Consider the following 14,728-nt stretch of genomic DNA (forward strand, 5'->3'; position numbering starts at 1 on the left):
GATAAAAAAAGTATTAATACTTGCCTTTGATCATCTTACACTATAAAGTTATGACTTCAGCATGCTTCTCATGTGATTTCAAGGCAAACTTCATCCTGGAAATCCTAGGCATGTCTCTAACATTATTTGCCCTCAAGTTGGAATATTTGTTTAAGCTTCATGCATGTTTTAGATACATTTTTACTCTGAAGGCAATTTCTTTGCAAAGGTGATAAGCTTTTAAGAGAGAGATGAAACAGTCACTTTCAAAGAAGATGTATGTATGATTTAAGAAAGAAAGACTGGAGATGAAGCTGTTTAGTTTATAGAACGAACTTTCAAAATCACCTGTAAGTAGAGGCAGGAAAGTTTGTAATTTAAATAAGCTGTTCAAGGCATTGCCAAGCCAGGCTTCTGCATGGCAGGTTGCTTGCAGCTCAGAGGGTTTGGTCTCTGTATCTGATGCACATGTAATACACCGTGAAGTTGTTTGTGGATCACACAGAAGCTTCCTAGGGTTTCATTTCCACACTGTAGCCCCTGAAAATGTATCAAATGAGCACACACGTTTGGCTCTTCCTTACAAGGCACAAGTAATTTGTTTGTAAATCAGTTACCTTTCAAGAAAAGTTAAATTAGGAAGAACTTTCCTTTCTTTGATGTTTCCCACTTAAAAAGCCAAAGAGCAAATTAATGATCATTTTGAAGTAATAATGATAATGAGGAAAAGAGAATTTAGTGAGCAACACCATCTCAGAATTACTTTTCAGGTACAGCATATAAGTAACAGCGCAAATGACCGAAATAGCCTGATAGTGTTTTTCTAAGAAAATGATTTACTGCTCTGCCTTTGTCTCTGAAGTCTGGTTAGAAGGAAAACACAGGTCAAGGAAATTGGGTTAGAAAAAAAGCCTGTTATGAGGTAGATGTAGAATTGCCCAAATAGTGTCTGATAGGGAGTCTGAGGTGCTTACGAGGTCAGCAGACTAGTCTTGCCAGTGTTTGTGAAATGCCCAGGAGTGACTGATGGCATTTATGTACATCGAAAATGAATTCACAGACATCTACTTAGTGTGCCCTGTGCAAGGCTGTGTGTTAGTTTGTGTATGGGTCATGCCCAGGAAGTGTCTACCTGTACTACAATTGGGATTTTAAACCAAGAGCTGAACTGCCACCTTTCTAAAACTTATTTCAACAACGAGTACACTTCTATGTGAAAGAACTATTTTTTTTTTAATCTTACACCTATTGGAAGAATTTTACTATAAACATGCCAACAGAAGTTATTTTATGTTCAGTTCATTCATTATTATATTTAACAAACAGAAGCTACTTACCAGGTACCAGGTACTACTTTAGCACCAAAGATCAGTTCTCACTAAGCCTCAGGGATCAGTGTCAGAAAGAACAGCTTGACAGGGTCAGAGCCTGACACATTGTAAATATTCAAAAATTGAATATTCAGTAAGTATTTAGTATTCAATACATAGTCAAGAAAGCCATGGTTTTTGAGATAGACTGAATTCAGTGATGATCAAGGTAAGTCCTTGATGCTATTTATGCACAAGGAGGAACTGAGCTGCCCTCTGCTAAACAGGTCAGCACGGCTATAAGAAAGGACACGCTTGAGCTGGCCTTACAAAAGGAGTGGCATTTGCCACGTGAGTAAGGACAGGAGTTATCCACTGGTGGTGGAAACAGCACCCCAGTATATGATGTGATTTGTAAAGTTATAGCACCTTCACTCCTTCCTGATGCTGCTTAATGACTTGGTCCTTGTCCTTGTCTCCCCACTTCCTGTTGTACTGTCAGTAGTGTGCACACACACACACACACACACACACACACACACACACACAGAGTCTCTCTCTCTCTCTCTCTGCCACTGGGATTCAGGCATCTGCCACCTCAAGTAAGAAACAAAATATCTCATTTGTCTCATGAAAGAAGAGGAACAGCAGTCCTGTCCCTCACTTTTATCCATAAAACTCAAACTTCAGTTGTCTACCCAAGCAAGTCGTTTTGGACCGAACAATGTTTTGAAACATCCAAAGCAGAAAAAAAAACGGGGTGGGGCGGGGGAGGGAGGCAGAGGGGAGGAGCAGTGCATATTTAAACCACACACCAGTCTTGTAATGAAAGAGTTTTTCAAACCTCAGGATGAATTTATTTGCAAACACCAAGAAGAAATCATTACAGCTACTTTTTGACTCCAACTTAGCGAGATGTCTCATGGATGGGACACTCCAAGCAGGACAGTTTGGGCCAGCTCCAACCGCATGAGGCCTGGTGTCATTGCCTCCACAAATAGAATCGAGCTTCCTTTCTTCTGCAGCTGTACATTTCCTTGCCTTTGATTCCCCTCCACTGCTTTTTCTCCTGGCAGGCCTTTCCTCTCTCTCCTGTATCAGCCACTCTATAGGCAGATGTGCCTCTTTTTCCATTTGCCAGATCCACCCCCCCCCCAAATCTTCCCAAGTACTCCCCTTTGAAGTCTCTATTACCGATACAATCACTTTTGTTTCCCTTGCATCCCCTCTCTCTGCACTCAAGCTTCTCCTCTCCCTAACCCCATTAGTTACATCTGCTGCCCCTACCATTCAGCGTGTGTTAAATCGTAATGCGCTTGACATAACTTCAGTTTGTCTGCTAAGTACTCAATCAGTCCGCACTGCCATCTTCTGATTTGTAGGAGAGGGGGCAAGAATGAATAAGCTGGCTCAAAATTCCCTAAATGATTCAGCTCTGACCAATTAGCCCGACCAAAATGGGAAATTGACAACTAATGATAATGTAATAAATGGGGTTTTAGCTAAGAGTATAAATCCCACAGACTAAGTTCCTGATGCCTGTGGTAGATAGACCATCATGTGATGGTCAGAGAGCTCAGAGGATGCAAGGATGGGTGAATGAAGGGAGGTATATAAATAATTTTTGTTAGTTGACTGGGGTTCTTTCCCTGACTTTCATTAATGGATTTTTAAGGGATCTGTAGACCAGCAGAAATTGCGTGCAACATTTTGTACATTGATGCATTTTTGGGGCAGTGGGTCCATACAGTTAATCAGATTTTTAAAAGGCTCTGTGACCTCCCGAAAGGTTAAGAACCAGCACTCAATGAGTGAAGACACCTATTTCGTCTGTGTTTTCCTGTGGTCGGCTTTTTCTCCCCTTTAGCACACTTTAACATTCCATATGATTTGAGCAGTTCAGAGGGTAGAAACATAAGGTCTTAAAAGAAAAAAAAGGTACCTTCTCTAAGAGGAACAATGTTTAAACCACCTACCAAGTTATACAGTTCACTTTTTTTTCATTATTTTAGTTTTTACTACAGTGCAAAGACAGGCCTTTTTTTTTTTTTTAAACAATAGGTATAATCACACATCTGAACATAAGAATTAGTTTTATGCAGTTCCATAGAAAACCAAAATCTTGAGGAACACTTTCCAAACAACCAGAGAAAAATAAACCATTCCTTCTGTCAGTCTTGTTAGAGAGGGATTAAGAAACTGGCAATTATTTTGGCGACCTTAATTGTTGCGCGGCAGGAAAATATGTAATTAGAGCGCGTTCCCAGGCCTGCACACCTGCAGCACATCCTACGGTATAATGTCAGCTCTCAGTGCCTGTCGGTGCCAGGTTCTAGCACAACCAGGCACACTGGCGCTCTGAGAACATTCGGACTCATGTAATGTGGCTTCTGTGAATGAAAGAAGCAGGCATTTACACCACCACACAATGGAGCGCGTTGCTGCAACACTGCTTTCATTATTTTCTGACGCCTACCTTCAGCACTTGCCCTGGTTTACTCCGTTTGAGGTTTTATTGTTACGGTATAATAGTCCTGTACATTTTTGAAATTCCCTGATTATTCAGCTTATTAATACAGTACTGACTTGATTATCAGGCAGTCGTTGCACAGCGGAAGATTTAGCGCGTTAGCTAAAGTCAGAAGCTGAGGAAATTCTTGGTATAATGAGAACAATTGTCTGACATTTTATTTTACTTTTTTTATGTGTAAAGATGGGCTGTGGTAGTTCTGCAGATAGTTGTGTTTTGGAATTCACTCTACATTCCCTATATGTTGGGGAGTATTCATTTTTAAGGTAGAGAAAGCTTAACATGTATTCTCATTTGAAAGTGTTGCAGGGTATGGGAGGACTCCCATCAGGATTCTCATTAGCTTTCTTCTTTTTTTTTTTCCTTTTATTGGCTTTTTAAAACAAAAAGAAACTCAGATGTTAGAAAAAGTAGGTAAATGGAAGAAACGGTATGCAGGGTGCCTGTTTTTCAGATAATTCTGTAACCTGGCATACTGATAGTTAACAGACTTCTCCCCCTAAGGGAGATACACTGTATTTTGCTATCTGACATGTTGTCATATATAAAGAAATCAATTGGTAATTAAATGATGCACCTTGTGAAGATGACAAAAGGCATTTGGTTGCGAAAAGAGAACTGGGTTTTGAGGGGTTTGTAATGAAGGCCTAATGACTATTCATAAGAGATTTTCAGTCCGTTGATCCACTTGACTGGAAAGTTCTGCCCTGGAGAGTTAGTGCTGTCAGTTTCTCTCACCTCAGAAAGCCGCCGCGATCAACGGTGTAGAGGATGAGCGAGAAATTATCTAGTAGTTGCTCTAGGCCTGTCTTAGGTCACAGGCAGAAGGCACATCTGGCTTCCTGTAGGTGCAACCTCAGGACATAAACTTTGACTAATTTTTGAACTATAAATATGTACGAGTGACACTGAATAAGTTACCTTTTATTCATATTTCTTTTATTTTAGAATGCGTGCAAGTCGTGTGGTGAGAGTGCCATGTTGGCTTTATTTTTTCCTTCACAATTTTATCAGTTGTATGTTTGCTCGTGAGCCGAAGAGCAACTGTTTGCGGAAGTTGTCAAGGACCAAATGATAACGGTCTCCTCCTGTGAAATCAAACCACAGTACCTTTGTGGTGACTATGCCAAGAGTCACCCCGTAGGAAGGTCAGCTGAGATGAGGAGAGGGTATATTAGTGGACTGTGCTCTTGGTGGTTGCTCACTGCAACCCAGTTTCAAAATTTACATACCTAAGACTAGATACAAGACCCCTACCACATAAGCAGGATCTCTGGGATCAGGAAACATGGCTCCAGTGACTCTAGAAAATAACAAGAACAACAAAATTCACGCATTCAAAAGATGTTAGTTACTATCAACCATGGGCCAGGTACCATACCAGCCTCAGAGGATGCAGAGATGATGGAAACAAAATCTCAGCCCTCATATACATAAGTTGCTTCAGTCGTGTCCAACACTTCATCACCCTCTGGACTGTGACCCACCAGCCTCCTCTGTCCATGAGGATTCTCCAGGTGAGAATACTGGGGCGGGTTGCCATGCCCTCCTCCAGGGGATCTTCCCAACCCCGGGATTAAACTCCTGTGTCTGCTGCATTTCAGGCAGATTCTGTACCACTAGTGCGACATGGGCTGGCCCCCACAGAAACAGACGAAGAAGAAAGCAGCTGTGCTGTTTCTTGGGAAGAGCTGTGGTCGAGTTGAATAATAACACAGAGTCTTAGAGTCCAGGAATGGATTTTCGAAGAACTGTTATAGTCCACAGGTTATTCAGAGATTTCTTATAGATGTTGCTCTTTCCATTGGCAAAACCAAATTCTCCAACAGAAAGATGCATTGGTGAAGTGAGGTCGTCCCATTCCAGCTCTGCTTACCTCTAGAATCCTGACAGAATGGTAGTGGCCAGCAGTTTCTATACATATTTACTCTTGGAAAGTGGTCCTCTATGTTATCTTATCGAGCAGCTCACCTAATCAAAGGTAAACACATTTATCACCTCATTAAGGCTTGTTTTATGGCCCCTTGAAAGTGGTGTTTGAGGTGGAAATATCAGTCAAACTCCTTGTCTGAAACATCTGTAAGGGGGATGCTATGGCAAGCTACAGAGGTTTTCATCTCATATAAAAGTAATTTAACTCATGATGTATATTTGAAAGGATGTCACTGATGGTTCCTCCAAGTGTATTGTGGTTACTGAGTTTTGCTGATGTGTTTGCTGGAGCTGTCAAGGTGGACCAAATGAATGGACAGATGCCAAAAAAACAATTATGCTTATTAATGTACATTGATTGCTTGTTTAGGTCACAAAACAAATTAAAAAATACATTAGTATTTAAATCCGTTTGTAGCTGACCTAATGATTGCTTATAATATAGTGTCTAGTAAAGAATATAATACCTGGAAAGCTCAGTTACATTATCTAATTAGTAGACTTTGAGTTAAGTGGTTGTAATTATGGAAGTGAATAGTTGCCTCTCTAAATAACAAAATGGTAGATTTAAATGTATAAAGATGTTGACTTGATTATTTAATATTTGTAGCAAAGACGAATCACCTAAATAGATTAATTCCACATCAGTGCAACATTAAAAGGGAGAGAGGACGCCAAGAATCCCATTAATTTGGGATATAGGTGCCTAAAATTTCCTCCAAACATTTACGCCAAAGAATACCAATGAGACAATAGCAAGCCAATCCCCCTAAGGATAGAGAGGTAAGGCAAAAGAGATTTTAAACTGCGCAACTTCATGCAGCAAAATTAAGCATGGTATGTTCCACAAGATGTTAAACATAGTCCCCATGAAACTGGGCTACAAAACACCAGGCTGAGTATTTTGTATACGAACCAGTTCCATGACCCCTTTCCCCATAAAGTTCCGTGACTATTCACTCTTTCCTTTACCTTGCCATGAATTCTTGCTTTTAAGAAAACATTGTACTACTTGAAATCACCCCACGCCACTTGTATATTCTTGTCCTTTTACTGTGTGTTTAATTTAGATAACCCTGGTGAGAAGAAAGTTTTAATATACATTTGCTTAGTTGAATGGTCAACTTGAAGGAAAAGAGGTGACCTCTTTTTTCCCTATGATTTACACTTGAAGCACACACATTGTGTTCCCCAAGAAGATTGTGGCACCTCCTTCACACTCTGTCTGGGAAATTCCATACATCCTAACAAGAACTTCAGTTGAATTGGTGTAATATGGTTTTTCTGCTCCTTGCCCTATTTCCTTCAGGGCCTTTGAGTCATAAGCCTTCGGTACCGCAGTGAATAATCAGTACGATAGACACCGTTTGGTTTTCCCTTTTAACTTTTGGGGTTACTTTTGAACATAGTACAACTGCTCGGAAGGGCTTTTTCACAAATTGTTGACCATGGACGTTGCTACCCTATTGGGCCTTTCCTTCTGAACACAGAGGCAGAGAGCACTGATGTCAGTATATCAAGTAATGTGTAACAATTTTTGAAAACACTAAATTTACTGAATCCCCATATTATGTTTTCACACTGCTCTTTCAGAAACTATGCTCACACAATACTCCAATAAACCAATCTTGGTCCTGGCAGGCCCTATTGGAACTAATGGAGCCTGACAGTTCTTCAGTTAAAAATTATACATGAGGGTCACTTTCCCTTAAATTATCTATTGTATGCCAGCTGTTCACAACTGCAGCGCTTCGCTTTCTTTGCATTGCTCGAAACGTCTCATTTTCTCATAACATCCATAGCAACTCTTCTTGTAGATGGCGTTGGGGTTAGCACACACCTTTATGCAAATCATGCTAGAGTTGCAGTTTCCATTTTCTTTACTTTTTGGGTTCTGGAAAACGTTTAGATGGCTCATTTTGCCTGTTTCATGCCACAGCACTTGAGTTTTATTATAATTTCTCATTTGCTGCACAACTTTAGTCTATTTTTATGCTCCTGAATGACGCAGCTTTAAGTACCCGTGAGTGGCACTTCCGTGCTGTGAGCGCTATCAGAGAACCTCGGACAGATAAAACTACTGGTTCTTTGGGTTTGGTTTGGTTTTAGGCTGGGGAAAGGAGAAGAGGAGTCATCGCCAAGGGTTGATTTTTGTTTGTCAGGCCTGTTAAAACTGTGCCCAATAGAGAAAACAATTCACCTAAGTCCTGGGTCTGAAAGAAGGCCATCTTCTCAAATGTTCCTCGTTACTACAGAGCAGTTATCTTCGGATTATAAATAAAACAAAGGGCATTTTTCCCCTTTCATTCTTTCTTTTTTTCTAGAATGCCCCAAGTGAAGTATTTGCCCTGGAGTTATTAGACCTCTTTATCAACAAGTGGCTGGGATTTTACTAAGCCCGTGCCACCCCTCACCCCACACAGAGTGATGGCTGGGGAAGAGTGGATGTGGTACAAAGATCACAGGTTTGGTCATATTTTCTGCCTTGTTGGTGAAAATGGGGAGGTGGGGTGGGAGGATTTCCTTTAATTATGAAATAAGTGTGATGTTAGTAGTTACTTCTGTAACCTGGTGAAAATGCCACATATTTAGGGCCTCATTTCTAGCAGGTATTACTCTGCATCTACTAAAACAGTGACCTGTGTTTTGGGAATCTTCTGGCTATGAAGGGGCACACAGATGACAACTAGCTGCTGTAGAAACCTGGTCATCTGGAGACTTCCCGAGAATGTGTGATGATTTTGTAAACCTTGGTGGGTAAGCCGGAGACCACAGCAGTGTTGAACAAGGTCACATATCGGTGGCAGCGACGACGTGTCTTTCCCCTTTCCATTGTGTGATCCTCCGGGGTCTGGGGCATTCATATGCAACGATTCTGTTTCTCTTTCAGGAGGACTTGTAAACTCTTTCAAACAGAGGCACACAGTTTGCAATTGTTGCGGTACTGAGTGGGTGTAGAGAAGCTAGGGCTGCAGCCTGGTCCAGTTGCAGATAGAATAAAACTGACAATGATGCAATGGGCCTGGCATGTAGACAACTCCGTGGGATGGATGAATGGTGTGGCTTTTGCCGTCCCTCCGGTGGTGGTAGGCCCTGTAATAGCTAGCGTAGGAAGGGTGGTGAAAATTGATATGCACTATTACTACATGTATAAAACTTAACACTGGGGCCATTGCACAGGTGGGGGGTTCCTGTTTATTGATTTTTATGACTTTGTTAGAACACACGCCTAATGCTTTTACACTCCTGGAGCTCTGGGAGGGATCACCTTAGGTAATAAACCTTTTCGTACTTTGCAATTGCTCACAATTTACATGGGGTCTCACATTATCCAGTACAAAGCTCAGTGGCCCCCCTCTACTTGGTTTTAGGAGTGCTATAAAAAAAAAGCTAAGAAAATAACTCTAGCATTTACTTTGAATTTTTTAAAAACCTGTCCACTCCTGCTATGAAAATGGCCCCTAATTCTAATTACTCATATTTCCAAGAAAAATTAGTCACACAAACTTATGTTATGTGTTACCTCAGAGGTTGAAAGCAAATTAGGTTTCCAATAAGACAGTACATCAAACAAAGTAGCATGTTCTTGATGCCTATGACTTTTTTTTTTAGAATTATGGTTGGACATTTTTGGCAGACAGATTGTCTTTTGCTCTATCAAAATGACAGTTTCTTTTGTAACTGCAACATTCGTAATTAGAAGGAGAGAAGCAATCTGCCCAATTTAATATACTAAAAGAAGTTTAGAGTCTCTGCTAGTAATTTCATTATTTTAAAATTTGAATTAATTGACTTAAAATAATACAGTTAAGAAATATAACTAGCAGGATTATGGAGAAAGGTTTCTTTTTCCTTGAAGAAAAAAAAGCACTCAGTCTTATACTTCATACGAGATTAAAATTTTCTGTTTATGCCAGGTGCCCTGTTCTAAGATTCAGAGCAAGAATGTGGATAGTCATCCTTGCAACAGAGCTGAGAGAAGTTGTAGGGAAAACCCTGGGAACAAGGTCACTTTAAACAAAAATGTTCTCCAAGTTTCCCATGCTTAAGAGCCTGGCTGGGCTTAATTAAAGTCAATGGATGACCAAAAAGGGGGCTGGGGAGGAAAGAAAAGAAAATGAAAGGAAAAACCACCACACACCCCACTTCAATCTCTTTCTGGGCTGCTCTTCACATTCCATCCTTAGCCGTTGATGTTCAAGCTCTTTAAATCTAGCGATAATATTTCTTGAATCCCTGAGCAGCACTGATGTGTCCATGGTGTAATACCACTCTTCCCGTTCCACATCCCTAATCTACGTCACTTAGGTGGCCCTCACCCCTACCACTGCAGCAAAAACAAATCCAGCTTCACATTCAGAATGAAATCATCATAACACAGCGACCTTGTTCTGGACGTGATGTTTGGTTTCAGCAACCCTCTTTTATGCAGCCCTGGCCAAGCTTAACATTTCCTGTTGGCTCAGAGGGTAACCTTTCTTCATATTTTCTTCAAGATCTCTCTTTAGGAGACCCAGTGTGCTGCTGCCTAAAATGCACAGGGCCAAAGTTTTGGCAAGTTGAAATGCATGCCATTGAAGACCTATTTTCTCCTAAAATGGAATGAAGCCCCTACTCATTTTAAAGAATACATACCCAGCAAGATTTATTGTCACCCTTCCTGTATAATTTTTGTCATACTCAACTCTAAAGGAAGCCAACTCTTTAGCTCTGTTACCTTATTTTGAACCTTAGCTGACTTTCATCTTGGCAGTGAACCTGAACGTGACAAAGATTAAAAAACAAACAAACAAACAAAAACCCCAAAATGCTTTATGTATGAGCTGTTGGGTGTTTTTCCCTCCCATCAGAAATTACAACACTAGGTACCACATACATTAGGGGGTATGTTTATAAGACAGCAGGAAATTTTTTAACCCTCAAAACTTTCTGATTATAGACTGTGCTCTAAATCTGTAGGGGTTGTGTTCCAATTCCCATGCTCTTTTACAAGTATGTCACTTGCAGACCAGCAAGTGAAAAGGCAAACTCCCCATGGCAGTTCTGAAATCTGACGTAAAACATAGAGACTGGGGACTCAGAGCACAGATTATACCCAACACCTACATCTCAAAATTTCCTCTAGTATTTTAGTAGTTGCATCTTTCCTTTTTTGCAGTCCTGTGTCCCACAGAAGTGACATTTCGTTCTGTTCTCATTCATCCTAATCTACTTAGTTATATATTGAAAGATATACACACTTATATAACCCAGGAAGCCAGGGATTAAAGCACAGTGTATTTTAACACAGTTTCTTCTACTCTAATTGCTTCCAGCTTAAGGCTTGGATTGACGTGGGCTTTGGGTTTATGTTAACTTCTATAGATATTTTTATTTGCATATGTGGGTATTTATATATGTGTGTACATATATGTGTGACTTCAGGCTCTGCTGACTTACTGTTTTCTATGTGTTCATTATAAACAGCAGGTAGGCAGACAGTGCACCTCACCCACTCTTGTCCACATCATTCAAAAACTTGCAGGATTTCCATTCTAAATTAAATGCATCCATGGTTAGGTCTTTTATCAATTCTTTAGTCTTAGTATCTCAAAATTCTGAAGTCTTCTTCCTTTGTCTCCAACAGGGAAAATGCTGAAAGCATTTCCACCTGGATGTTTAAATTATTTAGGTTGCAGGAACCAGACCTTTTCCCTCCTGAGTAGTTGTGGGTTTTAAAGGCTAAAATTGCTTCATCATGCCAAAGTGAAAGTATGCATAAATTATTTAGTTAAACCTGAGAAAATACAGACTTTTCCCAGTGATCTTTCAAAGGCTGCCTACTTAAATTTCAGAAGAATGGGCAGGGTTTTTTTTCCTCTTACAAAATTAAAGTATCAGCTGTGTTTTCTATCAGAAATATGAACAAAATTACAAAGTGATGCTTTAAGTCTAAGTCTCATGATATCTAGTATATCTATGTCATGCCCAAGGTGAATAGTGTGGCCTGAATCAATGCCAGTAAGACCCATCCAGCTGACAAGACCCTTCTGAATGTTTTCTTATGAAAGTCAGGTACCTTGTTGCAAGTCTCTCCTTGATGCTAACGGAAACACTTCTGAACATTTCCAGTTTAATTTCTCAGCTTCCAGAGTTTATATCTCAGTCATAAAAATATGAAACAAGGAAGGAATGATGTTATAATTTTATCATTTAAATAAATAAACATATGACAAAATGGAAAGAAAATATAAAGCCAAGAAATTTTAAAATGTTATTAAAATTTGGTTGACACTTTAAATTTGCTTTTTGTTCCTTACTTTAAACTGTAGTAAATAAAAATGCCTGGACGTGTGAAATAGTGTGTGGTGGTATGTGATGGTGATGGGCCTTGTTGGTGCGTGTGTAACACAAATAACGTGAAAGAATGAAAACGGCCAGTGAATATGGGCAAGTTCATATAGTCAAGTTCAAGTTCCTAGAAAGTGAGGAACTCAGTTTCTCATGTACGTTACAGAATCTGGGACATTATATACCAGTCCCCAGTCTTAGCATTAATACTCCAGTGACATTCTCATGACCTAAAGAAGAACAGCACTTTTAACTGAATACCTAACTTCAAATTCTAAAAGAAGAATTAACTGAGGAAGAAAAAAAAGTGAACCAAACAGATAGGTTTATGAGTTATTTAGTACATAGCTGTCTGTTCATTTGTGACATCCATTTGAGTTTTACGGTCACATATACTGGGAGGTGAGAGTGAACAGGCTAGAAGATCAGCATACAACTTTCATGAAGTATTATGGGAAAAAAAAAATTAAGTTCTCCAACAAAGATAAAACCTATTCTATCCTGAAGTGATGGACATCACTTATCCCATAAATACATGTTTAAATATTGTACACCAGGTGTTCTTCCTTAGATCTAACTTTCTTTCCCCACAACTTTTAGTTTAGTAGTTCTTGACCTTGCCTTAGCTCCCACCTCTTCTCCCTCTCCTGCCCAGGCACAGATGTATCCATTGAATCAGATAGACAGGGTGTTACACACTCTGCGAATAATTAGAAATCCTACTTTGGCTTTTGTGTACTTACTTAGATCTGTACCCCAGAGGTGATGAAACAAGTACAGAGAGAATCTGGACTCAAATAGGATCTGGAGGCAGGAACCAGACCCAGACTGTGACAATGGATGATTTGGGCAAAACTCATTTAAAATTTCTGGGTCTCAGTATACTCATCTGTAAAATTATGATAATAATTACTCCTTCTCCCTTCAAAGGGTAGTTATGAGAATGAAGTAAAAAAATGTTCTAGGAACAGGCTCTGCTGTTAGGAGATTAATGCATAAATGTCAGGTAGTATTATATAATCAACTTGTCCTCCTAAACTTAGAAGAAAAGGGTGTTTCAGGCACATGGGAGACTCTGGAGATGAAGAGATCATAAGACAAGATACAGGAGAGACACAGAGGATGACAGCCCATTTTCTTCTGTGTGCATTTCTCCAGGAAGAGGTCAGTGTACCATACCGAGGGATGTCTCCCTGGCCAGGAGAGTGATAGGAAAGCCTGGCTGGTGGTGGCCAAGAGAGCTGGGGTGACTGAGAATAAACGAGAGGGAAACCTAGCAGTCAGGTGACTTTTTTCTAACTGCAGCAGGTTCTCAGATCCCTTAGCTGGCCCAGGATGAGAGAGCAGTCAGTGAAGAGAGTCTGGCACTGTGAATGTAAGTCTCAGTGTCATCTGATTGTGAAATCTGCTTGTTTGCATTCTCATACAGTACTGGAGATTAAGCCGTGGCCGCTCTGTGAATGACTGTGCAAGAACAGGGTCTAAGACCAATGTGGGGTGTGTATGTGTGTGTAAGGGGGGGTGTTGACTGAGGAAGGAGGATTCATTAGTTACCTGAATGTAATTTATTGGATACTCCACCAAACATATTCACGGCATCCACTATTGTAATTTGGGTAATGATTTTTTTTTTAAATACCAGATACACAATATATTGAAGAATTTGCAAAAAAGTTTCCCCATTCGAGTCACTATTAACCATGATAGAAGTAATGAGGACTGGTCCAGGAAAGAAAGAAATTAGGAATTACAAACCTGCCTAATTTCTACTGCAGTTGCTTGAGGAAAGTTGAAACACAAGAAACCAAAAAGTGACTTATAAATACTTTTTTAAAGCTTTAAAAAAAAAAAAAAGCCCCATACTTATCACTGAACTGTCTGCTTATGGTAGGAGCGGGAAGAATCACTCCAATCCACTCAGCTGTACTTACATTTTAAATTGTTGTTTCCCTTTCTCTTACACTACTACAAGAGAGAGGAAATGCCTAGGCAAATAAACTCTGTTAAAATAACTTTACGGTTGAGACACAGTTTGACAAAAGCAAAGGAAATTCAGAGTCACTGCTCACACTCTATCCTCAGCTGATTCCACTGCGGAAAATAAAATGCTTTGAAAAAACTCAAAACACACCATGGAACAAACTCGGGATAGACTCAGTCTTAAGAGACAGGCTTCTTAAATACCAATGACTGACTTCGCTCTCTTTGCCTTATTGTAAAAGAACTGCAATTACATACATCCATCATGAATCTGATGAGAGTTAAAGAAAAGTGTTTGGCTGAGTACTGTTTGAAAAATATGTTTGTTTGTTTGTTTGCTTAAAAAAAAGATCTCATGAGTCTAACTCAAAGCAGTAACTTCTTGGGGGTCAGTAAGCTGCTTTGAAATATGTTTTAATGATAATAGCTTCCTAGGAGTCAGGTAAGATTAGATACTAGAATTAACCTCTTTCCAGCAACTCTGTTGCTCAGAGAGGAAAAAAGTGTGAGAGAGAGAGAAACATTTTGACTAAAATCTAATATTCACTACTGTTGTACAAATTATCAATCTAACAGAAAGGTGATATATCATTTCTATTAAACTTATAAGAATATAAAGTTAATTCCCTCCAGGAAAGCCTTTCTAAAATAATATAAATTGTATTTT

The 14,728-nt window shown here is 39.7% G+C and overlaps 1 protein-coding gene across 5 annotated transcripts in view; it reads left to right on the forward strand.

Moving 5' to 3' along the window:
* The window catches only part of ZEB2 (zinc finger E-box binding homeobox 2), a 132,548-nt gene that overhangs the window by 50,350 nt on the left and 67,470 nt on the right, over nucleotides 1–14,728 (forward strand). Inside the window, exon 2 of one of the 5 annotated variants that reach the window (XM_060410055.1) lies at nucleotides 8,076–13,245. The exons of 3 other annotated variants lie outside the window; for them this stretch is intronic. The gene's annotated coding sequence lies outside the window, so the exon portion shown is untranslated. The remainder of the gene's footprint in view (nucleotides 1–8,075; nucleotides 13,246–14,728) is intronic. One more of the 5 variants, XM_060410054.1, reaches the window with a different exon arrangement.

The sequence above is a fragment of the Ovis aries genome, chromosome 2 (genome assembly GCF_016772045.2).
Source record: "Ovis aries strain OAR_USU_Benz2616 breed Rambouillet chromosome 2, ARS-UI_Ramb_v3.0, whole genome shotgun sequence".
NCBI classification, from domain to species: domain Eukaryota; kingdom Metazoa; phylum Chordata; class Mammalia; order Artiodactyla; family Bovidae; genus Ovis; species Ovis aries.